General features: G+C 44.7%; 1 protein-coding gene across 6 annotated transcripts in view; it reads right to left on the bottom strand.

Annotated features, from left to right (window-relative positions):
• The window catches only part of PHF21A (PHD finger protein 21A), a 133,708-nt gene extending 128,972 nt beyond the window's left edge, over window positions 1-4,736 (bottom strand). For 2 of the 6 annotated variants that reach the window (XM_058841870.1, XM_058841921.1), the window contains exon 1: window positions 4,296-4,735. The gene's annotated coding sequence lies outside the window, so the exon portion shown is untranslated. Of the gene's footprint in view, window positions 1-3,571; window positions 3,658-3,997; window positions 4,018-4,295 lie in introns of those variants that run through there. The other 4 variants (XM_058841878.1, XM_058841912.1, XM_058841904.1 and 1 more) reach the window with 4 other exon arrangements.
• Window positions 4,737-26,005: the final 21,269 nt, after the last annotated feature.

Here is a 26,005-nt window from a genome sequence, read left to right as displayed (position 1 = left end):
CAAAGTTGCACCCCCCCCACCAAATGTAAATAACATTCTTTTTTGCCTGCATAATGCATATCTCTACCACCAGCACAAGCAGACACTGGCTTCATGCTATACTGAACATGAAATATTACTGCAAGATACCTATAAAAACTATCCTTCTATACCACTTAATTACAGGGTACAGAACTAAGTACCAGCCCTTTGCATTCAGCAGACATCTCAAAACCTTCTGCGCTCTGCCCCACCTTTCCACTATATGGTTTGTTCCTAAATAACCTTTGTGCTGCTAAAATACATCAGAAACAGGATGCAAGCTGCTTTCTGGCACAGAGTAATTGAACAAGGGCAATTCACGAACGTACAGGAGCCAGGCCTTTTGTAGAGTCTTACACTTCTAGTATACATCTACACATGTGACTGCACAGTTGTGAGCATAAAGGGTGAAGGGGACAGTGAAGAAATATTATTAGAAGCTTAACAATAGGTTTTTAGCACTGCCCCTTCTACACAAGACGCCTCTCCTGAAGGAGAGGCTTTACAGCTCACATCCCCATAAGATGGCACTCCAAAAAGCAAAACTCTATGACCCTATGAAGTTCTTTCTAATATTTAATATTTTAAACAAGTAAAACCAACAAACCCAAAACAACAGTAAAAAGGTTAGGATCACCAACACATGTTTCTCACATGACATTCATCCTGAGTTTCTGGTACCCATGCAAAATGCCAATTACACATGAAATAACATAATCCATCAAGGTTCCTTCAAACTGGACTAAAATAAAAGAGAAATCTCCATTGCAAACAATTTCCGGTAGTATCAATTCATTTGATCAAATAAAATTCTTCATGGCTCTGAGAATAAGGATAAAGGAGCTGAACAGCTACAATGTGTTCATTATGAACAAACTGTATGAACAACTCAAGTGATAGCCAGGCTCACCATCAAAGACTTCCAACTGCACACAGAATTATACACCTTTTTAAGAAGTCAATAAAACACGTCTTATTTTCTAAAAAAAAAAGGCCATGAAAATTGTGTCCTTTGTAAGGTTCCACACCAAGATATTTTTAATTTTTTTTAAAACCATAATTTTTACAGTGAAGTTTAATAGGCACACACAAATCCTCATCTCAAAAAAAAATAAAATTGGAGTAAGAAATAGTTATGACCAATATTTGAAACAGAGCTGAAGCTGAATGGCCTACAGTGAAGAGATATCTTTATAAAACCTAAACTTAAAGCAGAGATCTCACTGCTGAAGCTGGAAAACACAATGGCACTTTTTTTCTAAGTGGCCTAAGTTTTAATTTCCTACTTTTGCTTTTTTAAAGTTCTTTGAAAGGAAGTATTTTTATATTCCCTAAAGGAAAAAACTACTTTCAAATGCCTGTTTCCATCAACAAAACTAGTTCAGGATGCACATAGAGGAGAGCAAGGATTAAAAACTTTCAGGTAAAAATCTTAAAAACACTAACGACAAAATAATTATTCATAACAAAAGACTCCTCCACATAATATCTTGAATTGCACAACATGTTAACATTGCTAGTTAAATGAAAAATCACCAAAACCCATAATGGGATCCATTCCAAACTTCTTGTTGATCAGGTCTAAGGCTAAAATCTACTAAGGCTAAAATCTTGGGCTATGACATAGCTGACATCCATCTGGTGGCAAATACTCCCAGCGAGCAAGCACCTACCTTCTGCTGGACAATGGGCCTCTTAAGACCTTGAAGTGATACTCTATACATACTATGATACAACATGAAATGAACAGATAGAGAGGCTGCTCCATAATCCCTCTGTATCAGCTCAAACCCTTAGCTGATATACCTATCATAAAATAATCTCTTTGCCATAGTGAAGCTGAAAGTTTAAAAAACATTTGAGAATCTCGTAATCTATTTTTTTAAATACAGTTTTAAAGTTTCTTTTACTGAGCTACAGAATTCCTTTCTAGAAAAGAATAATAAAAAATGTCCCCAAAGAAAGTTTCATTTAGCTATCATAAAGCATGCACAGATATAAACAAAATTTCCAAAGACTCTGATCTTTCTCCTAAGGTGTGATAATTAACTTCGTTAACTAATATGGGTAGCTATGCTATTTTTTTATTTCTTTAAGATCCTGTTCTCAGTAGTAATTTAATGTCACTATTTAATAAAAACTATAAAGTTGTATTAAGCACAATCAGTAACAGTTTAATATTAAAGTTCTGTCATTACATTTTAACCTGGTAGAAATAATGAAATTTAGAATTTTAAGTTTTTTTTTTTTTAAAGAAGGTTTTGAAACACGTTATTTTTTTTCACAAACGAAGCCTCAAAATAAGCCTCCCTTCATCAAAGTTAGACATTCCCCTGCTATGTAGCAGGTCTAGCCTCACCAGCTAACTCCGGGAAATCACAGGAAAGCCAGAGGAAGCTGACTTAAAAAACTGAAACTAAGCAGGTGTCTTCATTGTTAGAAGTAAGCACAATGGGAAGGGGGGGGGGGGGGGGGGTGTTGGAGGGGGTGGGGAGAGTAAACAGCCAAAATCCATTTTATTTCTGATACCTGAAAATCTACAGCTAAGCAAAATAAGATGCATCTATCTACACATACAGGTGTACAGGAGTGTCTATCCTTTAACCTGGTAACAAGTAACAGCACAAGAAAATTCGCCTGGCCCAAAGAAGCCTAGCTCCTTCTCGAGCCCTGCCATTACGGAGTGCACATCCCCACCTGATTTCTCCATGTTCAGACACACCGTACATCACAGTACACAACTTTCTCGTGACACGCACAGTATTACCCCCAGTGGGACCTTTTTACATGCAGTCTCCACAGTGAACAAAAGTTCATTGTCAAGCTCAGTGCTTGGGCCCAAACAAATATCCAAGAGGGTAGAAGGGGGAGAAAGGGAGAAAGTGCTCCTATCTGCAATTATAAGATTTGCAGGCAATCACCGTTACTTACAATTAAAAAGTGGGAACAGGTGTAGCAGATATCATACTTTGATAGCTGAACAAAGAATATTACAGCACGTGACTGAAATGTGATGACATTTGTTCACCAATCGAAAACAAAAGCCACTCTCCAATGGCACTCTTTCCTCCACCCCCAAGAATTAGGAACTTAGAAATTTCTCCATATTGAAACACATCTGTTCATAGCCTTATTTTTTGACACTTGAGAAGAAGTTGAATGAAGAGCTCCATGCATTAATAAAATATGAATTTACCCAAAAAACCTCAGCGTACTAACCCACCAGCACCCACGAAACTGCAGAGGTGGTTGAGGAGAAAGCTCTACCGACAGTGGAGCACGGAATAATAAAGAACAGGAAAAAACAAAACACACACCACAAAAAAAACCCCAAAAAAAACCAAAAAACAAAAACAAAAACAAAAAAAACCCTGCAGGAAGGCAAGTAAAGAAAGGAAAGGAACACGCATAAGAGGACTACACCAAATGGCAGAGTCCCACACAGAGCCCCACTCCACCTACGCGGGCGCAGGAGGCAGGGAAACAAACCAAAATAAAGAAGTGTCCGTGCCCAGTGCTGGGGCAGGCGTGGGCACCCCCAGCCCCGTACCTGTGCGGGAAGGGCAGCCCCCGGGCGAGAGGGGCAGGCCCGGCTCCGGAATAACAAGTTGCTGAAGAAACGGAATTTTCCCGGCGCTGCTCGGGCCACAAAGACGAATGAAAGGAAGGAGGGAAGGAAGAAGGAAAAAAAAAAAAAAAAAAAAAAAAAAAAGGAAAAAAAAAAAACCGCAGCAGCGGATTTACTACGAATTATCCATCACCGAGAGCGGCATCATTTCCCAGATAATAATAAAACTTCCCCGACAGCATCGCGGCGAAGGACCCAACCGAGAGAAAAGGGCCTGGAAATAATCATCCTGAAGGAAACCGGAGGGGAGGGGATAAGCCTCCCTCCCCCACCCCATCCCCAGTGCAATGTGTCATCTCCTTCCCCTGCTCCTCCCCCCAACCCCAATGTGTCACCTCCTCCTTTTACCCCAAGTGTCACCCTCCTCCACCTCTCCCGTTCCCGCTCGCAAACTTCTGTCGGGGAGGCCGGGGGGCCGCCCCGGGACGCTCCGCTATTCCCCGCCACCCCCCCGAGGGAGGGGCCGGGGGCCGCGGCGAAGTTGCTGCTCCTCATCGCCAAGTTGGCCGGAGAGTGCGGGGCGCGCCGGCGCCATCCCGGGGGGCGCGGGGGGGAGAAGGGGGACGGCGCCCGGGGGTCGGGGGGGGTGGGGGGGGGCAGGGAGGAAGAGGAGGAGGAGGCGAATCCGAAAGGTGGGATACTACACCCTGCTGGCGGCGGCGGTGCTGCTGCGGGCCGGCCGGGGTCCCCCTGGCAGGACCTCTCTGTGAGGGGGAGGACTCTTCTTCATAGGGGGAGGGTGCCGGCGCCGCCGCTCCTCTGGGCCTCCCTGTCCCCCTCTTCTGGGCGCCTCTCTCTCTCTCCTCCTCTCACTTTCTTTAAGCTAAGCGGGGAGTGGAAGATGGTAGGTTGCTCCCTTCTCCTCCTCCTCTTCGCTCGCTCTCGCCTCTGTGGGGTCCTTTTCCTTCCCCCTCTCCGCGGGGGGCTCCTCCTGCAGCTGGGAGGAGGGAGCGGGCGGGGAGGGCGGCACGAAGCCGGAGAGGCGCAGGAGGAGAGAAACTGTAACACAAAAACAAGCCGAGAAGCTGAACTCTTCTTCAATCCCATTCACCCGGCCCGGCCGCAGCACACCGCTCGCCGGGATCCCTCCGCCGCCGGCCTCCCTGCCTGCCTGCCTGCGGCGCGCTCCCGACACGCCGCCGCGCGCGCCCCCGCCCGCCCCGGCCGGGCCCGGCCCGCCGCTGGAGACTCGCCGGGGAAGCGGGGACCGGCGGGCCCACGGCCACTCTCCCCCCTCCCCGTTGCGACGGCGGGACGACGCCGTCCGGGCCGGGGCCAGGGCAGGGGGGAAGCCAGGAGGGCGGGCTCGGCCGCTTCTCCTGAGGGGGGACTACTTGACGTGTTGGTGCGGCGAATTTATTTCCCTTTGCCTAAGGAACGGGCTGTGCTGCGGCCCCCATTGCCTAGGGAAAAAGCCCGGATGTAAAGTGAGTGAAACTAAAGTAGAGTGAAGTAGGGCACCAAACTCTGCCGGAGCAGCGGCGCCGCCGGCCGCGGCCGCGGGGGGCACTGGGCGGCCGCACCGCCCCACACCGCCGGTACCGGGCGGGCGTGAGGGCGCGGGGGCCGGGGAGAGCAGTGCGGGGGCAGCAGCGCGCCAGCCGAGACCCCCGCCCCCCCATACACACACATACACACACGCATATACACACGCGCGCGCGCGCACACACACACACACACACACACATACACACACCAACACACACACATACACACACGCGCGCGCGCACCCCTCCCCTCCCCTCTCTCCCTCCCTCCCAGCCCGGCCCGGCTGCGCGGGGCTCGGCGGGGGCGGTGCGCGGGTGCGCGCGCGGGGCCGCGCGCAGGAAGCGGAGAGCGAGGGGGGGCGCGCGCGGGCGGGAGGAGCCGGCGCGCGGGGCCCTGCCGCGAGGGGCTCCGCACAGGAAGTTGATGCAACAGGGCCGCGGGAGGGGGGGCGGGGGGCGCGCGCAGGAAGCGGCGGCGGCGGCGGCAGTGGCGGGAGGGAGCGCGGGAGCGCGGCGGCCTCATCCCCGTGGATGAAGCGCGGATGCGCCACGGCCCGTTCGGCCGGGCCAGGAGCCTCCCTCCCTCCCCTCCCCGCATCGCCGGCCCTGCCATTTTATTCGAAGGAATAGCGCACCCGCTCGCCGCGCGGCCGGGCAGGGAGGGAGGGTGTTCCCTCCTCCACCTCGCCGTTCACGCAGCGGGCTTGGCTTATTTATTTATTAACTTACTACTCCAGTGCCGGGCGATGCTGCCATTTGCTTTCGTGCGAGCGGCGGCACATCAGCCTTCTCTGATTTTTTTTTTTTCCCCTCCCCATTCCTCTTCTAATTCCCCTCCCGAAAGGGGGTGGGTGGTGGATAAAAATCAAAGCAAAACAAAAAAAAAACAAAAAAAAAACAAAAACAATCGTGGCGAGTCAGAAACTTTCATGGGCAGGTTCAAAGCAGGGAAGTTAACACGCCATGGTTTAGAGCGTTTCTGCGGTACTCGTTGGTGTGAAAATAAAATATACGTGACTTGTGCTTCGCGGGCTCCTCGGTGCCTCCCTCGTAGCCTCGGGTTCGGGACCCGCCTGTGCCGGCAGCTCGGCTCCCCCGGTTCCCTGCCGCCGCACAATGAGCTGCTGGGGGCTGCCCGAACGCCGAGAGCCGAGCCATGCAGGGTCAGTCCTTATCTGCAGTACACTAGCTTAAGTTGCAGGCATGCCTCTGTGCGTCTCCGGCTTCTGAAAGTCTCCAGAGTCTCAGAAATATTTAAAACCTCGCGTTTCTGTCGGAGCTACCATTGCTAAAGCAGTGGGACGTGTCCTGGACGCCGCGGGATTTGCATGAGCTCTCAACGAAAAGCCGGGGTTTGATGCAATGCAAAACTGATTTGATTTGATTTGATTTTTAAAATAACCTCGTTCGTTGCTTTATTCCTTCAAAATGCTCACAAGTTGTGAAGAAAAGTGTTTGCGTTATCTCTGCAAATGCTTCAGGAAGCCACGATGAACTATTATATTGTGAAACTAAATCCATAAAGCAGTCATGATGAGTAACTCGGGGACGAGTCGTAATTGGGCAGAAACAGTTTTATCATCTGGAGGATTTTAGAGGGCTCCGTGTGAGTGAACTTACAGCAAGGTTTCCTCTCAACTATAAAAAAGAGATCTAGAAGCCATTGTTTATTTAATTACTGTTAATTTTCCACTTCTTTTCCATCAATTGGTTGCCAAGTTCTGCGTGATTTAATTGTGAACTTTACAACATTTAGTGCCCTTAAAGCTGTAGCTCCTGGACTCATACAATTATGCAAGAAACTCAGGTTTATTTTTTTTTTAAATTAAGTTTCTAGCCTGCAGGTTAGTGGATGTGACCTTAAAGGCACAAATCTTAAATGTACAAAAAGGAAAAGGTATGAAGAAAATAGAGTCATCCAAAATGCCTTTATTTTTTTAATGTCACATTGTTTGGGTTTTTCTTTTTGAGGCAATCTCTCCTACCCTGTCTTCTTTTCCTTTTCTTTTTTTCTTTCTTTTTTTTTTTCTTTTTTCATTTATTTTCTTGCAAGCCACATATGATACTAAACAGTAGGGTTGACGTAATACTGAGGAAAAAAAACCACAGAAATTATATCTCAGTCCTCATCAAATAGTTACTGATAGGTGCACAGTTCATGGGATATCAGGTAAGGTCATGTGCACAAGACTACCAAAAATCTAGCAGCCGTCACAGTAGATTTTTCAGTGTGTCCTCCTGTGACAAGAAGTGTTATGGTTAGTATAACTGAGATATTAGATCTTACACCATTTCTAATAAATACATCTTTTCTTTTTGTGCTTCTTTTTACTTTATCTCTACAGCCTTTGAATAGATCATGTGAGCCTGGGCTAAGCTCTGTTACTGTCAGATCAGCTTGTAGTTTGCTGTGATTTCTCCTGTGGCTGAGGTGCTGCCCAGCCCCTTCCCTCCTTAGCCCTCCATTTCAAATCCATAACCAGTTTTTAAACCTCCCTGAAAATCTCAGCTCCAATACTCTGATTTTCCCTCCTCCATGTACTTTAAGCTGTAGAGGCCAAGTGTTACAGCCAAGACAGCCTGGATTTTGATTTTACCTTCAGTTAGTTTGAAGCAAGAAGAGGAGTCACTGTTTTACTCTGAAAACAATCAGATCAGACTTGGTTTTGTCCTTCAGATTTTTTTTGATAGAGGCACCAGAAAAATAAATAACTGAGTAAAATAACATATTTATTTTACTGGTTTTTATCTTTCTCGTTAACAAGCAAGTTGAAAGAATCTAGAATGAGTGATTTAAGTGTTATTAGAGATTCGGCATGTTTATTTTGCTGAGGAGTCAATACACACAGCTCAAAGTTTGTTTTTTAGAGATGAACTTTGGACAAAGTTCAAAGGAAAAATAATCATGAGCTGTTACTATAGATGCATGCAGAAATTTTTCATGGTTTGTCTTAGAACTCAGACCATGATGAGTATCTCACACACTGCCCACGGTGATCTCTGGGTCATGGCAAGTTACAGTGGCTTAGACCATTTTCATAGAACCATAGAATCGTTTGGGTTGAAAGGGACCTTAAATGTTGTCTAGTTCCACCCCTCCTGCCATAGGCAGGGACACCTTCCACTAGAATAGATTGCTCAGAGCCCCATCCAACCTGGCCTTGAACACTTCCAGGGATGGGCCATCCACAGCTTCTCTGAGCAACTTGTTTTAGTCCCTCATCATCCTCACAGTGAAGAATCTAACAGCTAATCAAAATCTACGCTCTTGCAGAATAAATTATTCTTGTTCTAGCACTACATGCCCTTGTCAGAAGTACTTCTCCAGTTTTTTTTTTTTAGACTCCCTTTAGATACTGGAAGGCTGATATTAGGTTTCCTTCAGGGTGAACAGCCCCAACCCTCTCAGCCTGTCTTCACATGAGAAATGCTCCAGCCTTCTGATCATCTTTGAGGCATTCCTCCAGTCTTGTTGCAGCAGATCCACATCGCTCTTATGTTGGGGACCACAGAGCTGGACAAATCACCCCAACTTCTCATAAGGTCCCATGAGAGCAGAGGGGCTGAATCCCCCCCCCTCTCACCTTGCTGGCCATGCTGCCTTTGACACACCCCAGGATGCTTTGGCTTTCTGGGCTGCGAGCACAAATTGCTGGGTCATGTTAGACTTCTCATCAACCAGCCTGAACTCAGCAGTTTAAGCTACAGACCTTGATTATCACAGACATGTCAAAAGTCTTTCCTTTAAAAACTGCACATGTGCACTACTCCTTTGTTTGGACTTGCAATGCTGAAGAAAAGTGGTTCCTGCCTCTGTGCTACTTAGCTTCACTTGCACGTCAGCAAAAAGGGCCCCCATTTGAGTATATGAAGAATTCACCTTCTAGTAGCATGAGAAGTGGTTTAATGTATGAAATGGAAAGTGGTGGTATCATCAGATGCACAGCTAAGTCGTTTAATAAACTGACTGGTTTTGTACATTGGCTCTATACGGAGATATCCACCATGATTTTCTTTCAGTGAAAGGAAATCTTGCTAGAAGCTTGGGGGAAAAAATCCTTTTCTTGGTGAGTCTTTGTGCTCAAAGTTGACCTGCATACATCTGCCTCTGAATGTGATATTTGTGCTGCTTATCAAAAGTCATAGTTCAGTTTGTGTGGGTTTTCCACTTTCTGCTTGACCACATCATTCTGGATGCTCATCCAGTCCCCTTTGCCTTTTTAGTTTTTCTTTTAAGAGCACTTAGAAGTACAAGCCAAATCCAAAGCCTTATCAAAGTTAGTGGAAAACTCACAAAACTCAACAGGATTTGATGAGAGCTTGTAAGCAGCTGCTAGATTTTATTTCTCATTGCAAGTTATTTCACCAGTTTGGGAGAATTTCAGAGAAATAAGTACAGTCCATACAGTAAAGTATTAATGGAGATGCATCTCAAGAATAATAGTAATTGCTAACAGTTATTGTAACAAGTGTTCAAAATAGAAAGTTACATCATAACATGCTAGCTTTGCTATGGCCATCCCATCTTGCAGTGTGGTTTGTTGAGAATACTTAGAACAAACTCTGAGAAGATATTAGTAAACATGCAGAAATAGTCTTCTAGCAACTGTGTTAAAAGGAATTATCAGCAATTGCACTGACAGGTCACAGATTAGGTTGACAGTGGAGTAGCCACATAGCGCTTTCTGTTCCCCTGATTTTCAGCAACAAAACTACCTTAAAAACTAATCCAGGAGTTAGTTACTTGCCTATTGCTGTTTTTCACTGTGCTTTTGGCAGGAATGCTAGATGGCTTCAAATAAGAGGGGAGATAGCCTGTACAGCTTAAAAATGAAAGCCATAAGACCATTTCAGGCAAGACATACCCCAGCCTAAGAAAACAGTTGGGAATCTGTCTTTCTCATCAGTGTTTGAACATAGGGTAATCTCACCAGCAGGATCCACGCAAAGAGTGCCTTCTACAAGCAAATATCTTCCCCTTCCCAGGTCAGGGAAGGATAGGCCATCACTCACTTCCAGACGATAAGGAAAATTAACCAGATTGTTTAGACCACCAGTTGGAGCCAAAACCTGAAAACACGGTGTGCATGAGGCACTCACCATTAAGGACATCAGCCTAAATGGAAACTGCATTGCTTAACACAACAACCTCTAACTTCAGCTGTGGATTACTGCCTTACACAGGAGTTATTGCTTACAGCAGCCAATGAAGCAGACTCCTGCTTACCCTGTCTAATCCCAAAACTACTTTCTTACTTGACAGCTATCAGTTGGTCCAGCCAGGAGTGCTGCAGCTGCAAATCTCACTCTCCTGATTGCTCTGCCTGGGAGGCAGCTAGGGTGAGCTAAAAACAGTCATAGGAGTGCATTGCCCAGGATCTATATTCAGGTAAAAGTAATTCAACATTCAGGCTGCCCTGTTGCTTTTGTAAAATTTATGTTCTCCAGGCTGCCCTCAGCAGCTGAGCCAGGGAAGGCCTGTCAGCACAGCACATCATTGTGTCTGCAATGGGATTTCACTGGAGGTGCAAGCTCTTCTGAGAGTAGCCTTGAAAGGAAACTCTGTCCTGCTGTCTCTTCCCCTGATCACTTACTCCTTTGCTTACCAGAGATATCAGTTATTTCATACTTTCCCCTGCACTCGGCACTGGTGAGGCCACACCTGGAGTGTTGTGTCCAGTTCTGGGCCCCTCAGTTTAGGAAGGATGTTGAGACGCTTGAGCGCATCCAGAGAGGGCAATGAGGCTGGCGAGGGGCTTGGAACACGAGCCCTGTGAGGAACAACTGAGGGAGCTGAGGTTGTTTAGCCTGGAGAAAAGGAGACTCAGAGGTGACCTTATCACTCTACAGCTCCCTGAAAGGTGGTTGTAGTCAGGTGGGAGTTGGTCTCTTTCTCCAGGCAGCAACTGATAGAACAACAGGACACAGACTCAAGCTGTGCCAAGGGAAATATAGGTTGGATATTAGGAAAAAACTTTTCATGGAAAGACTAATAAAGTACTGGAATGGTCTGCCCAGAGAGGTGGGTGGTGGAGTCACCATCCCTGGATGTGTTGTAAAAAAGACTGGATGTGGCACTTGGGGCCATAGTCTAGTTGTGGTGTTAGGGCATGGGTTGGACTTGATCTTGGAGGTTTCTTCCAACCTACTGATTCTGTTGAAAATCGGTGTGTTTCATACAAAAAGTAAAGGACCGCGTCTCAGAGGGGGTAGCCTGTTGCACCAGAGAGCATGGGGAGCCTGTGAGGACTCACCACTGTCTCATAGCTGCCAGCAGCTCCCAGAGCTCTTCTTCCTTGGCTTCCCTCTTAGGCTTTCAGTCTTGTTAAGGTTTCGATATGTAAAGTCAGGAAAGTTGTCAGCTCTTTATTTAGTCTGACCTCCAGCAAAACACTATTTCAACAAGTACTTCTGTATCAGATCTGCAATTAGGGGAGGCCAGAGAACATTTTACATTTCACAAGCCATTGCTTTCTTCTTCTGAATGTGCATCTGCTTTCAGAGAGGCTGGTGATGTTGTTGCTTCCATACTGAAGGAAGATCTGAGGAGTGATACTGTCTCTGGCAGTCAAGAGGAATGGGTTTCCTTACCTTATGTTTTTTTCCTTTCTCCTTAAGTAGAAGTGAGCAGTCATAAAGGGGACATTGCTCATGGCTCTCAGGTGGCCGGCCAGGCTGACTAAGCATGGTGTTGGATCCTGTACACTGTTTAGAATCACAATGAGCTAGAAATTGTGTGCCAAGATGCAAATGGTCCAGGGAAAGGATCCTCATTTTTAAACAGTGGTATGAAATATCCTAGGAGCAATTGCAGTTCCATTATCAGATAAAAGAAACTGGTTTTGACTCATTGTCCTTTTTATTAAACAATATAATGCCCCCTAATTAAAGCTGATTTGTTATAATGTTGGTCACCCTACTAAATTTTTCAGCTGGCAGTTGTTGGACCATTAATGATTAGGGATATCTAGTCTCCATCAAAATGCCCTTTTCCAGACACTTTCAGAAGAATTCTTCCACTTCTATTTTTGAGGAACATGGAGGGAAATATGTAGAATTGGAAAGCTGTGGATGAAAATTAAACCACCGAGTATGTTTTCAAGGACTGCTGAAAGGAAACTACAACTTTTGTAATGAAGCATTTTGGTGTGTCACTAACCTGATAAGCAAATAGAAATGCAGAGTGGTAAACCAAGGGTGTCAACCACAGACCAAGACAGCAGCTATCAGGATGTACTGCAAGCATGTAAACATCTCAACAGCCTCCCACTTGCACAGAAATCAGACATTGTGACAAAGAGCAACCAAAAAAATATTTAGAAAGTCAATTTCTGTAAACAATAAAGCACCAGTAGAGGGGACATCATGTCTTTTTAGTCCTTTTAGGTGTCAATGGTCATTTTGGCACCTTGAGGAGAGATATCATAAGGCAAAGTCTGCTCCAAAGTCTAAGGACCTAATGTAAAAGGTCACTAAGGGGAAAGGCAGGGAATCAGAGGACCTAAGGTAAACCATAGGATGATGATAATTCCAGGATGTTAAGTTCTTCAAATATAAATAATGATTGTGGTTTTCAAAAAAACTTCCGTAAATCTGTCCCCTAAAACCTTCAATATCACTAGATACATAAACAGCCTGGAGTTTAAGTGAACAGAACATCTGAAAAACAATTCAGTTCTCCAAATATTTAATTAAACATATACTTGAGCCACCAGTTTGGGACTATCAGCTGAGCAGCATCTTGTCCTACATATGTCCTATATGTAGCAAGAACATCAGTGTTTGAAAGCAACAAAAAAGTAGTAAGCTTTGAGAAGTATTAAACTACTGGAGTCTTATATATTTATTATAGGTTGCCTTGACTTCACCATGCTGAAAAGTAGCCCAGCATAGTCACAGGGACTAGGGAGGGAAGATGAGCTGTGAAACAAGTGTTATAAAGGGATGGGGAAGGGGGATCTAGGAGCAGAGCTGTGCCTGGCTTTGCATGCAAGAATAAGAGTTAACAGTGACTCAGTGGACAGAAAGGTCAGTGCTAGTACAGGTATTCAGAGTGAGTTTTCATGGCCTAACAATAAATAGTGTTCGTCACCTCTAGATTATCGGGGATTAAGTGTATCATGGATAAAGACACCCCTGAGATGACTGATGCTGAATTAGCATGGGCTTGCTCACACAGCACCATGCCACACAGCATTGCATCTTCTGAGAAGCTGTGGTGCACCACTGCCATCACAGCCCCTGGAGTCACCAGTCCAATGCCATGACACCTCCTTCTCCAAGCTTCCTTGGCTATTTCTGTGTTTCTGCTCTGACTGTGTTATCTCCTCTTGCTGCTTTCTGGGATAATCTGGAGTTTAATGTGGCTGGGTTTTGAATGGAGTGAGAAGGGGCAAAGTAAAGATCAAAAAAAAGTCAATAAACCTGATGGACAGGGGAGGCATCTGCACAGCGAGACAATGCCCTTTTTATTTAGTCATGTCTTACAATACAGCTACCACATCATAAATTCAGACACATGTTTGTAGAGAGAGGTCCTCACAGATATTTTATTTATAATTGATTTTAATATCTTCTACTCAAGTCTTCTGTTGTTTGAGTGATAGGCAAGTTGCAAAATACATCACTCAAGACTTAGGGAATTGGGCAATTAAACATGTTTGTGTGTTCTTTGTGTTCAAAATTGATTAATAACAGTAAGATACACGAACATTGTGCTTTTCAGCTAAAAGACAGTTAGATAATGTCAATAAATTCACAAATCTCATTGGCATTGCATCTGTATATGAAGAGCACACATAAGCATAAATGTATTTTTTCCTCCCTAGGAGGAACAGAATGAAAAGACTGTTTCTTTCAAAACTCTTACTAGGCTATCAAGTAGAAATCATAGAATCATAGAATATCCTGAGTTAGAAAGGGTCCACAAGGATCAATGAGTCCAATCCCTGACCCTGCACAGAAGAGCCCCTGTAATTTCACCATGTGCCTGAGGATGTTGTCCAAACACTTATTGAACTCATCAGGCTTGGTGCTGGGACCTTTTCCCTGGGGAGCTTGTTCCAGTGCCCAGCCACCCTCTGTGTGAAAAACCCATTCCTAATATCCAGTCTAAACCTCCCCTGACACAACTTCAGGCCATTCCCCTGGGTCCTGTCACTGGTCACCAGAGAAAAGAGATCAATGTCTGCCCCTCCTCTTCCCCTCATGAGGAAGCTGCAGACTGCAATGAGGGGTCCCCTCAGTCTTCTCCAAGCTGAACAGACCAAGTGACCTCAGCCGCTCCCTGTACAGTTTCCCCTCTGGGCCCTTCACCATCTTCACTGGCCTCCTTTGAACAATCTGTAATAGTTTCATGTCTTTCTTATATTGTGGCACCCAAAACTGCACACAGGGCTCGAGGTGAGGCCGCCCCAGTGCAGAGCAGAGCGGAACAATCCCCTCCCTTGCCTGCCTGGTGATGCTGTGCCTGATGCACTTCTGGACATGCTTGCCCCTCCTGGCTGTCAGGGCACTGCTGACTCATAATCCACTTTCTGTCCACCAGGACCCTCATGTCCCTTTCCTGTGGCACTGCTCTCCAGCCTTTTGTTCCCCAGTCTGTCCACACAGCCAGGCTTGCCTCATCTCAGGTGCAGAATCTGGCACCTGCCCTTGTTAAACTTCATATGGTTGGTGAATAACCAGACCTCTGATTTGTCAAGGTCTCTCTGCAGGACCTCCCTGCCTTTCAGGGAGTCAGCAGCTCCTCCCAATTTTTAGTGTCACTGGCAAATTTACTTACTATGCCTTTGAGTCCTGCATCCAATTTTTTAATGAAGATACTGATGAGCACTGGCCCCAAGATGGAGCCCTGCAGAACCCCACTAGTGACCAGCTGCCAGTCTGATGTCACTCCATTCACTATAACACTTTGTGCCCCACCTGCAAGCCAGCTGCTCACCCATTACATGATGTGTTTATCCAGCTGGACATTTGAAGGATGCTGTGAAAGACAGTATCAAAAACTTTACTGAAATCCAAAAAGATTACTTCAACTGGCTTCCCTTGATCAGCCAGGTGGGTTTCCTTGTTATAAAAGGAAGTTTAAGAAGCAGAACTTTCACTTTATGAACCCATTCTGACTGTGACTGATAACCATGCTGTCCTTCAGATGTTTTTCAATAACTCCCGGAATAATCTTCTTCATATGATTATGCCATTTTCAGGTCATGACAATCATGACATGACATAATTTAATTAGTTTGTCTTGCAGTGGACATGGAAACACCACATGGAATTTGACTAAAAGCCTATGATAGTTTGAAAACATTGCAAAGTTCCAGCTCATCTTAGTGTCAGTGTGGTCCCTGAAAGCATTCACTCAGTTCTTCCCATCAGTTAGGTAGTTAAACAAAGACTTGGAAGTTATCTGAAGTGTATAAATTTCAATAGGAGTTTGTATTTTGTCTATTTATGAAGCCATTATGTGCCCACCCCCTCAGAGCAAGCTGAAGGATGTTTCAAAAAAGATATGCTAGAATTAGAAAGGCAACAGAAAGGATAAGGAATAACTTTCACCTTGAACAAAAAAAACAACTTGGGGACTAGGGTGTTTCAGATGAAATAAGAGAAACTGAAGAAGGAACATAAGAGGCCTGCTGAAGGGAAACCAGCATGGAGAAGGAGAATTGGGAGCGATTGTTCACCATCAAGTTGCAAGAGTAAGTGGTACTGAGTGAAATGATTAGACAATGTTTGAAACAAACAAAAAGCAATACTTTTTTGTTCAGTGCATAATCACATTTGGAACTCATTGGTGCAAGATTTCATGGACCCTGATAGTATAAATGTGTTCAGAAAGGCATGAAACAAATCTACTGAAGGATGCAACATCTGACTCAGCAAACATTTTTACCAATGATTGCCAGAGGCTCACAGGGGAAGATCCTTCTGGACACATCCCATTTCTTACACCCTGCCTTAAACAACTGTGTTGGGACATTTTCGGAGAAAACCTGCTCTAGATGACCCACCTTTGGTCTCCTTCAGTATTGTCACTTTTATGAGTTCAGGAATAAAGGAAGCAGTAATATTTCAGTGAAGGAGAAAAGAATCAGTGCAAGAGGCTTCTGTATTCATGAGTGCCAATGGTATACAGGCTTTGCTCTTCACTTGAATAAAGTGAAACTTCTTGTACTGTGGGTCAGGTTTTTTTCTTCTGAGAATGAAAACAGGCCTTATATTGTCATTCATATCACATTTTTTGGAAGGAGATGCAGTTTATCTTTGAATAAAAACATTGTTCTGAGAGGAATCACATAAGGGGGCTGTTTGAAAGCTGTGGAAGAAATGGACTGCATGTCCCTACTAAATCAAAACACCTTCATCCTTGATCTCCACCAGTGCTCCCAGGCAGCCAGCGCTAGGCAGGAGCCAACCTGAGGACTGCCTGTGGTGCTGGTGCCTTGTGTGTCTCTGCTGGGCCTCTGTGGTGGGTTTGTAGCCATCCACCAGCACACTTCCATCCCAGATAGCCTCTTCCCTGAAGAGGTGGAGACCAGGGCCAAGCCACACAGCAGCTTCCACTTAGGGGCCACTGCTACATAGAGGAGGAAGAGGAGGAGGAAGAGAAAGAAGAGGGAAGAGTTCAGAAAGCATCAGAGTCTTGAGGGTTTATTTCCAGGCACAAGCACATCTGTAATTTGCTTGGTGAATGTGTATGAAGTACTGCTGGTTCTTTTGAGGTGCACAAGAAATAAAGGATGGTCATGGGGAGCTGGAGGGGCTGCTTTGCTGAAAACTCACCACTCTCTCCAAACCCTTCTCCCTGAACCATGTAAACTTAGAAGAGCAGTGGATCCCTTATTCCTGAGGGAACTTCTGAAGGTGAAATATCCTATGCATAGCACTTCAGACACAAAGCAATGTGTGTTACACAACAGTGAAGGTCTATTCACAAATATCTGTATGAAATTTGAAGCTTCCAGTTTGGACCTAAGGAAAGGCTTGTGTGTCTAGAAGCTTGTTGGTGTTTTTCAGCAATACTGGTTGATTTCATAATACATATATTACCTTCACAACTTGCCCTTCTTTATCCTTAGACCATGGCAACGACAGCACTACTAAATATAATACTGAGACTTGGCAAAATATATTTTTAACTCCCTAGTTTCACATGAACCATGTCTTGCCTTGGTTGCATGGGATACTTGCAGCTTTCTAGAGCTTCGGTATGAGCAAATATGAACTTAGAGGGCCAGAGTGTAATTATATCAATGGATACTTCTGGGGAATTAATTCAAAAGTTTAAAATTCTTTCAGGAATGCCTCCTGGCAAGGATGAGAAGACTGGATATTAACCTTGATGGATAAAATGAGAGACCTCAAACTCTACATGCCCTCATGGAGAAGAAATGCCTCCTATACAGATTTAGAGAAATATTCAAGGAAGATATAAAAATCCATAAAACCATTTCCCAACCACCAAACCCCTCAGCAATTCTACTTTCACCTAGAACTGAAATAAATTAATTATTCCCCAGAAACAAATGTTTTTCTGTTGTTTGTAAAGTGCCAAGGGATAGGAAGTTAGTCCCCTTCTACCATGGAGTCCTTAGAGGGGATCAAATAGCTTGTGTTTATTTATCTTTACTAGCATAACCGGCTGTCAGTGGATTATCTCCTTCTGTCATCGATATGGCTTCCTTTCACCATCAGGCAGCTGCAGGAGCAGCAGAGATTGTTTTTTCCCCTGATTTTTGGCATGTTAGTTAATTGTGTCTCTCACTTTTGGTTGAGGGAGCGAAATGCTTGGTGGGGAATCTGCCCCTGAGGCCAGTCTGTCCTGCTTCTCTGCTATGCAGCTGAAAAATTTAGAGGCTTCTTCTTTGTTTCAGTGGTGAGACTAAAATGGTATAATCAGATAAACAATAGCATCATTTTGCACCCTCTGGCTCAAGATACCGCTGCCCCATAGGTGCACTTTGAAATGACACGGGTATTCTTCGTGGTGGGAGATGGGGGGATTTTCCACTGCAAGGTAGAATTGTACACCCAGATGTACAATATTGACCACAGTACAGCAGCATTGACACCTGATTCAGACAAGAATGATTTGGCACTGTACACATTTTTTGGCACAGTTAAGGGAAAGACTATTTCCATCCCTAGAAACTTAATATACAGCATCAGCATTAACAAACTCCAGCCCTTAGCTCAGTCTCAATCTGCATGAAGAGAGAAAACATGCACCTGTCTTTCTGCTACTGCCACCCGCAAACCTGGATTAACATCTGTAAGGGGGATATGCCTGTGCTCAGCACACAGTGTGCAGCATTATTCAGGATTATTCAGAAATGGGCCCTGACTTCATCTGGGAGAAGAAAATTAATACAGTCATAAGGAGTCCTCCACAACGCAAACTTTCCACATTGCCAAAGCTTCTTTCCACATTGCCATAGTTTAGTGCATGCAGGAAGCTCCATTCCATTGACTTCAGATGGGACCATCTCTAGCTGGATCACTTTGAGGGACACCCCAAGTGGTGTGGGGTGAGAAAGGTCCCTGCGATACCTTAATCTATGATCTAGTTAACTCAGCAGTGTGTGTGCTGGAGCGCGGTGGTGCCTGGGTGGTACATCTGCATTTGGAGTGCTTCACAGTAATTTCAAGGCTGAGATTCCTCTGCATTTTAAGGTGGAGACAGGTCATCTCAATTAAAAGGGGACTGGGATTACTCAGTCCCAGGGAGATGGATGATACTTCAAGAAAAAACCTCAGACTGTCACAATTCAGAAGTGTCCCTTAAGCCTCCACTTGGGGTGATGTGAGACATCTCAGTTCGGCATTGACAGGATGACTGAGATTCACTGCAGAGCATTGATTCTGTGAGAGGCACATAGGGGGCACTCAGCATTCAGGCACCTCCAGATCTGAGTCCATTAGTCTCAATATGCCAGTACTGATGTTAAAGATACAACCATCTGGATGAGGAGTTAGCTTAAGGAACATCAGATTTTGGAATACAGGACTGTATGATTTAGAAGAGACCAGAGAACTTCAGTTTTTGGAGAAGTTGTCTGAGGGAGCCTCCCTGGTGCTGCCAGAGTACTTGGGTATGGTGGGTATCAGAAGGGCAGTGCTTGGAAGTCTCTGGGTATCTGGATCTGGGAGGGAACCTTGCAACTTAGCTGCAAGACACATACGGTGCTGAGCACCATCTCCCCTGTGCCTCTGGCTTCTTAATTTGGGAAGATCCATTATGCTTTCATTCCCTGTGAAACCCCTGGTCCAAACAGTACTACTGGCAACTCCTGTGCAGTTAGTGGGGGAGTAAAGGAAAACATTCAAGTCCAAATTTGTATGGGCTTTCTGTGACTACACCCAGGCTTCGTGGGGCTTGGCCAAGGGGTGGTAAACAGGCCTGAGCAGCATTCTTGGGTACAGCAAGCTAGCAGTCAAAGCCAAGAGAGTGGTTGGTGTTGCATTAGCTCCTGTGCTGGAGAGAAAGGTGAGGGCTTGCAAGCTACAGTGAGACTCTGAAAATGTCATGGTGAGACACCCATTACTGACAGGCTTTTTTCTTTAGAGGTCTGATACTATGTTCAATTCTGGGCCCCTCAGTACAAGAAAGACGTGGCGCTGGAGCAATTAGGCAACAGAGCTGGTGAAGGGACTGGAGCACAAGTTGATGAGGAACAGTTGAGGGAGATGGGAGTGTTTAGCCTGGAGAAAAGAAGACTCAGGAGTAGCTTTATCACTCTCTACAACTACCTGAAAGGAGGTTATAGTGAGGTGGGGGTCAGCCTTTTCTCCCAGGTAACAAGTGATAGGACAAGAGAAAATAGCCTCAGGTTGCACCAGGGAAGGTTTAGATTGGATATGAGACAAAAAAAGTTCATGGAAAGAGTAGTAAAGCATTGGAACTAACTGCCCAGGGAAGTGATGAAGTCACCATCTCTGGAAGTGTTCTAAAAACATGTGGATCTAACACCTGAGGACATGGTTTAATGGTGAACATGGTTGTGGTTCTAGGCTGATGGTTGGACTTCATGATACCAAAGGTCTTTCATTCCTTTTTTTTCTCCTCTCTTTCCCTTCAGACCTAAGGGCAAGAATAATTCTACCTTTAATTACTCTCCTCTATGAAATCTCCCTTTTCTCCTGTCTCCTAATGTATATTCTCTCTCACATCCTTCTCTTTCCCCTTGCTCTTGTGTATGCACTTCCCTAGCTTCCCATCTCTTCCCCCGCTCCTTCTTTGACATTTTTCTTTCCTCTCCTTTTTGCTGCCTGTATTCCAGTGAGTGTCCCTTCCTCCCTTCCTTTTCCTCCATCCTCTTCCTTGCTCTCTTGCAACTTCCCTGGCTCCCAGATTTCTCTTCCTGCTAGTTCCCCTCTACAGCCCAAATGTCTCCAACTCTCACTCTGATTCTGGGAAGACCAGCTTGAGATAGCCTGTGAGGGTGACAAGCTTGAAAAGAAGGACTTACAATGAGAAATCAAGAAGAACAAGCCACAGGGAAAGCTGAAGAAGTGAAGTGTGTAGGAAGAAAGTAAAAGAAGGGAAATGAGACCAGGGAGGCAAAACCAGAGAGAAGAACTAAGAGTCACAAAAACTCCTGGACATGGTAGGGAAGAGAAAGAACAAAATAAAACAGCTGGAAAATGCAGCAGAAAAGATAAGGCTGCTCCTAGTTATCTAGCTCTGTGGCAATGAGTCAGAATCAGCAAGTTTCTGATCTCCTACTCAAACGCAAACAAATATTCCTTCATCTTTATTGCAGTGGTGCCCAAAGGATGCCAATCACACAGCACAGCAGGTTTATTTGCACACAAGAGACCTCGCAACCCCCAGCAGCACTTCTGTTGCAAGGCAAAGTCAAAAAGAAGGAGGAGGGTACAGCATACCTGCAAAGCTCTCATGTGGGTATTAGGCTGGGGGTTAATAACTGGTTGAGGTTTCCCAGGGTTTTTTCCCACCAAGCCTGAAACACATGAAAATTAGCTGCTGGAAAGATGACATGGTTTGACCTGCTGGAACATAGCTCTGTGGAAAAGGAACTGTGGGTCCTGGTGAACAACAATCTGTCCATGAGCCAGTAGTGCCTTTGTGACCAAGAAGGCAGTGGTATTGGGACGGTGGGGGACATCAGGAAGAGCATAACCAGCAGGTCGAGGGGTGATCCTACTCTACTCAGCCCTGATGAGGCTTCACCTGGAGCATCAGGTCCAGTTCTGGGCTTCTCAGTACAAGTGAAGCATGGAACTCCTAGAGCGGGTCCAGCACAGGGCAACAAAAGTGATTAAGGGACTGGAGCATCTCTCTTATGAGGAAAGACTGAGCAAGTTGAGCCTGTTCAGCTTCAAGAAGAGACAACTGAAAGAGGGACCTCATCAATGTCTATTAGTATCTGAAGGAAGTGTGTCAAGAGGATGGAGCCAGACTCTGCTTGGTGTTGCTGAGCAATAGGACAAGAGGCAATGGGCAGAGACTGAAACACAGGAAGTTCCATGAACATAAGAAACAACTTCACCATGTGGATGACCAATTATTGTAACAGGTTCCCCAGAGAGGTTGTGGAGTCTCCTTTCCTGGAGATGCTCAAAAGCCATCTGGACACCATTCTGAGTAAAGTGCTCTTGGGTACCCTGCTTGAGCAGGGAGATTGGACTAGATCACCTCAGCGGTCCCTTCCAACCTTCCTGATTCTGTGAAGATGCTTGCCCACAAGTAAGCCAGCATGGCTACTCTGGCAGGAGGGCCTGGCCCTCACCAGCTCTGGTCCTTCTTTTTGGCCTGAGATATATCAAGCAGCTAGATATTCTGCTCTTCTGCCCTTTGCCTCTTGTAACTGAATCCTACACAGTTTCAAATAATGCTCACCCATGTTTTGCTATGTTAACTGGAGAAAAGTTCTAGACAGACCCTTGTTAAAGATTATCGTATTCTTGGACTGTGAAGTCTGTTAGTTCTAGTGGTGTTGCTCGTCTCTTTGGACCCAAACCACATGGAAAGAAATTGTTATGATAAGGAGGGATCATCTTTCCTAGGTACATCTTGCCTATATCTGACCATATGTCAGTGTGAGACTGCCTCACCCTTTATATTTGTCAGGAGAAGCTAAGTAAAGGTTGTATTAACTGCTATTTACCCTTGTCCTGTGGTATGCAGCCAGTGTGAAATTCAAAGACAATTTAGAATGCTGTCACCAGTCCTACTGATGGTATTTTGCACTCCCTTTATTTAGTACAAAGCAAATTGTTCTTCAGGTGCCTAATTTTTTTCTAAAAATTAAGACATTAAACATATTTGTTTTTCAACTTGCAGTGTTCCCTCCCTCTGATGCAGTGGTTCTGACTCCCAGGGGGATGCCTTTCTAGAAATGCTTGTGCACAGCTGCTCACTGTACAAATACACCCTTAGGGTCCACTTGTAATGAGTACCCTCCCTTTAAATCCATGTAAGCTGGTTGTGAAGCAGAAGGGTCACTGAATATACTTCGGTCCTTTGCAATCAGTCTCTGAAGAGCAGAAAGTTTCTTTTGGCAGCACAAATCTGTTAGTTCCATCAGCAAGACAGCACAGATTGAGGCTGCTGGCACTTAATATATGTAAATTGTCAGGAATCCCAAGCCACCCATCCACACCAGCTTTTCTGAAGGCTAAGCACTGTGCCCCATGCTCTCTCAAATCCAGCATAGTCTTGACCAACTCTTGTTAACTATTTCTGGCATGAACTAGGGAAGCCCTTACATAGATTTTAGCACTTGAAGGGACCACACCTGTTGCAAGGTTGTATTTCAAACATGTAGCAGAAAACAGGAAAACATTGCAAGAAAAGTGATCTGCGTTCAGATCCTCTCTTTCCCAGTGGCTTGCTGGTGGTGCACTAGCCAAATCACTGGATTTCTCTGCCTCCTCTTCCTTATGCAAACAAGGGGAAGTGATACTTAGTCATTATTAGAACATCCAGGGATGCAAATTACTGTGTCAATGATTACTGTTTGTTCTCAAAATACATGCCATTTCCCTTTATCCCATTTACAACACTGGATTAGTCACTTCCAATATTACAGAATCATAACCATTCATTCCTTCAGATAAAGTACTAAAAAAAAATGGCTTTCTGATCTCTGAGAGGTGGGCCACTATTTAACCCACATGTATGTGGGATCAAGTTGCTTAGCTACTGGAGTGCTGGAGGATATTAAGCACAGAGCTGACCAATAAACAACACCAGAAAGTGCATAATATAATGAGAATATAGCAAATGCTTGTCTCATGTAACATCTGATGGCTAATGAGTATTTGTAACTCATCTGCAAGAACAGCTTTACTTTCTTGCAATGATACTGATTGCATCAGGAACTTCATAGTAGTACAGAACAGTACATAAATTAAAATCATTAGACTGAGGGGAAACACAGCTATTAGCACACATCAGCATGCTTTCTTGAATGTGGATTTTTACAAAGTAGGAAATGCCTTCAAGAATCTACCTACATCTTTGTGGTTTTGCAAAGGTGGTTTTTGCTGCTATGTTTGTATTAGTGCCAACTTCTCCCTTGCTGAATTTGGAATTATTAAAAAAACCCCTGATCTTTGACTATATATTGTTGTAGCGAGGGAGGAAAATGTTTTATTGAAGCTTGCTGGAATTTTGAATGAGCTTTAATCAAGGAGATACTGGAGACAATTACTCAGGCTGTGGCTACACACAAAATTGCAGCAATTGAGCTGAAGATTGGAAACTGATAAAGCAGTTGAAGCTTGTAGAAAAATATCTTTCTCTGCTTAGGTCAGCATGGGTCCCACACACCTTTCTTTGCAGGTAAGGAAGAAGTAACAGTCATTCATCTTTATTTTTACAAAGTTTGAACATCATTCCACACAACATTCTCCTAAGAAATCAAAGAAAACACAGTTTAGGTGAAAATTTTCATCAAGTAGGTGCCTGACTGATTAAAAAATTAGCTTTAAAACCCACTTACCTATTGTTCTCTGTCAGAGGAATTTTCAAATGGGATCCTTCCAACATCTGTGTGGAATCCATTTTATGCAGTATTTTCATTAACAACCTGTGACGAGGGAATAAAGAGTACTCATAAAATCTGCAGACATCATCTAGCTGGGAGAGGATGCAAACAGTTTGGCGGATGGACTGAGAATTCAAAATGATGTTGCTAAATTGGAGAAAATCAACGACTCAGTAAAGAAAAGTGCAAAGTGCTACACTTAAGAGGAAGAAATCAAAAGCACAAAGAGAAAATGGGGACTAAGTGGCCAGGCAGCAGTACTGCAGAAAGGCAGCCCAAGGTGTCAGCCATGAACTGAAGTCAACAGTATGATGCTGTTCCAAAAAAGGGCTGAGCTAATGTGGGGTGCTGGGTGCACAATGCAGCAGATGACCAGTTTGCTCTTCCTGGGGAATGACAGACACAAATGGAGGGTTTCACAGCCCAACAGCAAACCTGAGAAGAGGTTTTGGTAGACTAAGGAGGTTTGTTTAACATGGGAAGGACTAGAGAATGATACAGTAATCATTGGCTTCTCACTGACTGCTGAGAGTGGGACAAATAGAGGTTTCTGCTTCAAAACAGAGACCCTAGAAAGATCTGAAAACCCCTGCCATTTAGGCATAAGGTGTGAAGTCATAGAGCTACAGAGGTGGCCATGCACTGTGTCCCTTGCCATGCTGTGACCAACTTCATCCAGGGATGCTGTAGGTAAGACCAGACCTGACAGTGGGCAGCAAATGTAGGATGCAGCTGAAAAATAAGATCAACGCACCTGCTCAGGGTGGCCATGGCTGAATTATGCCATTCCAGAAACGAAGACAAAATTACTTGTTTTGCTTTAAAGCCCTCAGATGCCAACATTTAATTTGACAGTGAAAGCAGAGCAAACTCCTCCTACCTACCAAGTTATGGAGAAGCCCTATGACAGCTGACAGTAAAAGGCCATGAATTATGTCCCTGGCCTTTCCCACTGAGACATTTCTAAACATTCTGGTGAGGAGATCCTGGGAGGCTTCCAGGAGGCAATATAAAGAGTCTAAGTCCTTGTCAGTGCAAGCAGTCCCTGCTTGTCTGCCTGTGTACATGTGGACAGTTTTTGTTTCAGTAGCTACTAGTCTCTGTTGTGATTTGAATGGGAAAGAAATTGACAATATTTTCCTCCGTGTTTTCTGTTTTCTCCAGAGCTGGCTGTATTTTCTTCAAATACCAGAGCTTTGAATTTCATTGAGGAAACAATGAAACAAAAAACGCAGAAAAATTCTGAAACCCACTGAGTTTTTCACTCTGTTTCTCAACCAGAAGAAGAAAAGCCTAGCTAATGCTAAGTGACAAATATGGGTTTGCCAACCCCCACTGGCCAAATCTAGTGACTAACATCTCCTTTATTTTGGACAAAATGGGATTAGCAGATATATATTGGTCTTGAAAATCGATCAAGAAACACAGGATTCTCGTAAAGGTTGGGAAGTTGACAAGCTCCATGGAGATCCATCATTACTTAGGAAGCTGTGTCCCCTGCAGGCTGACCATAGCTGGAAGGATGTGAGAAAACTGAACAATCCTGTTTGCTGTGGAATGGGGTGGAGAGGAACAAAGAGCACCGTGGCTGAGCAGGCAGAGGGATGGATGGGCGGGTAGTGGGAGTTGAGACTAATCAGACTTGCTGCATGACACTGAGGAAACTTTTCACCTGTCCCTATGCCATAACATCTCCAACTATAAAATGAGATGAGCCTAGCTTTTCCTTATAAACAACTCTAACTAACTTTCCTTATGAATGACTTTCCTTATAAATAGCTTGCCTTATAAATAGCTTACATGGCAAACACTACATAGGACATAACGGGCTCTGTGGCATTTTTCATAAT

Source organism: Poecile atricapillus, chromosome 1, assembly GCF_030490865.1.
Source record: "Poecile atricapillus isolate bPoeAtr1 chromosome 1, bPoeAtr1.hap1, whole genome shotgun sequence".
Lineage (NCBI taxonomy): Eukaryota > Metazoa > Chordata > Aves > Passeriformes > Paridae > Poecile > Poecile atricapillus.
This window is presented reverse-complemented; position numbering and strand designations above follow the sequence as displayed.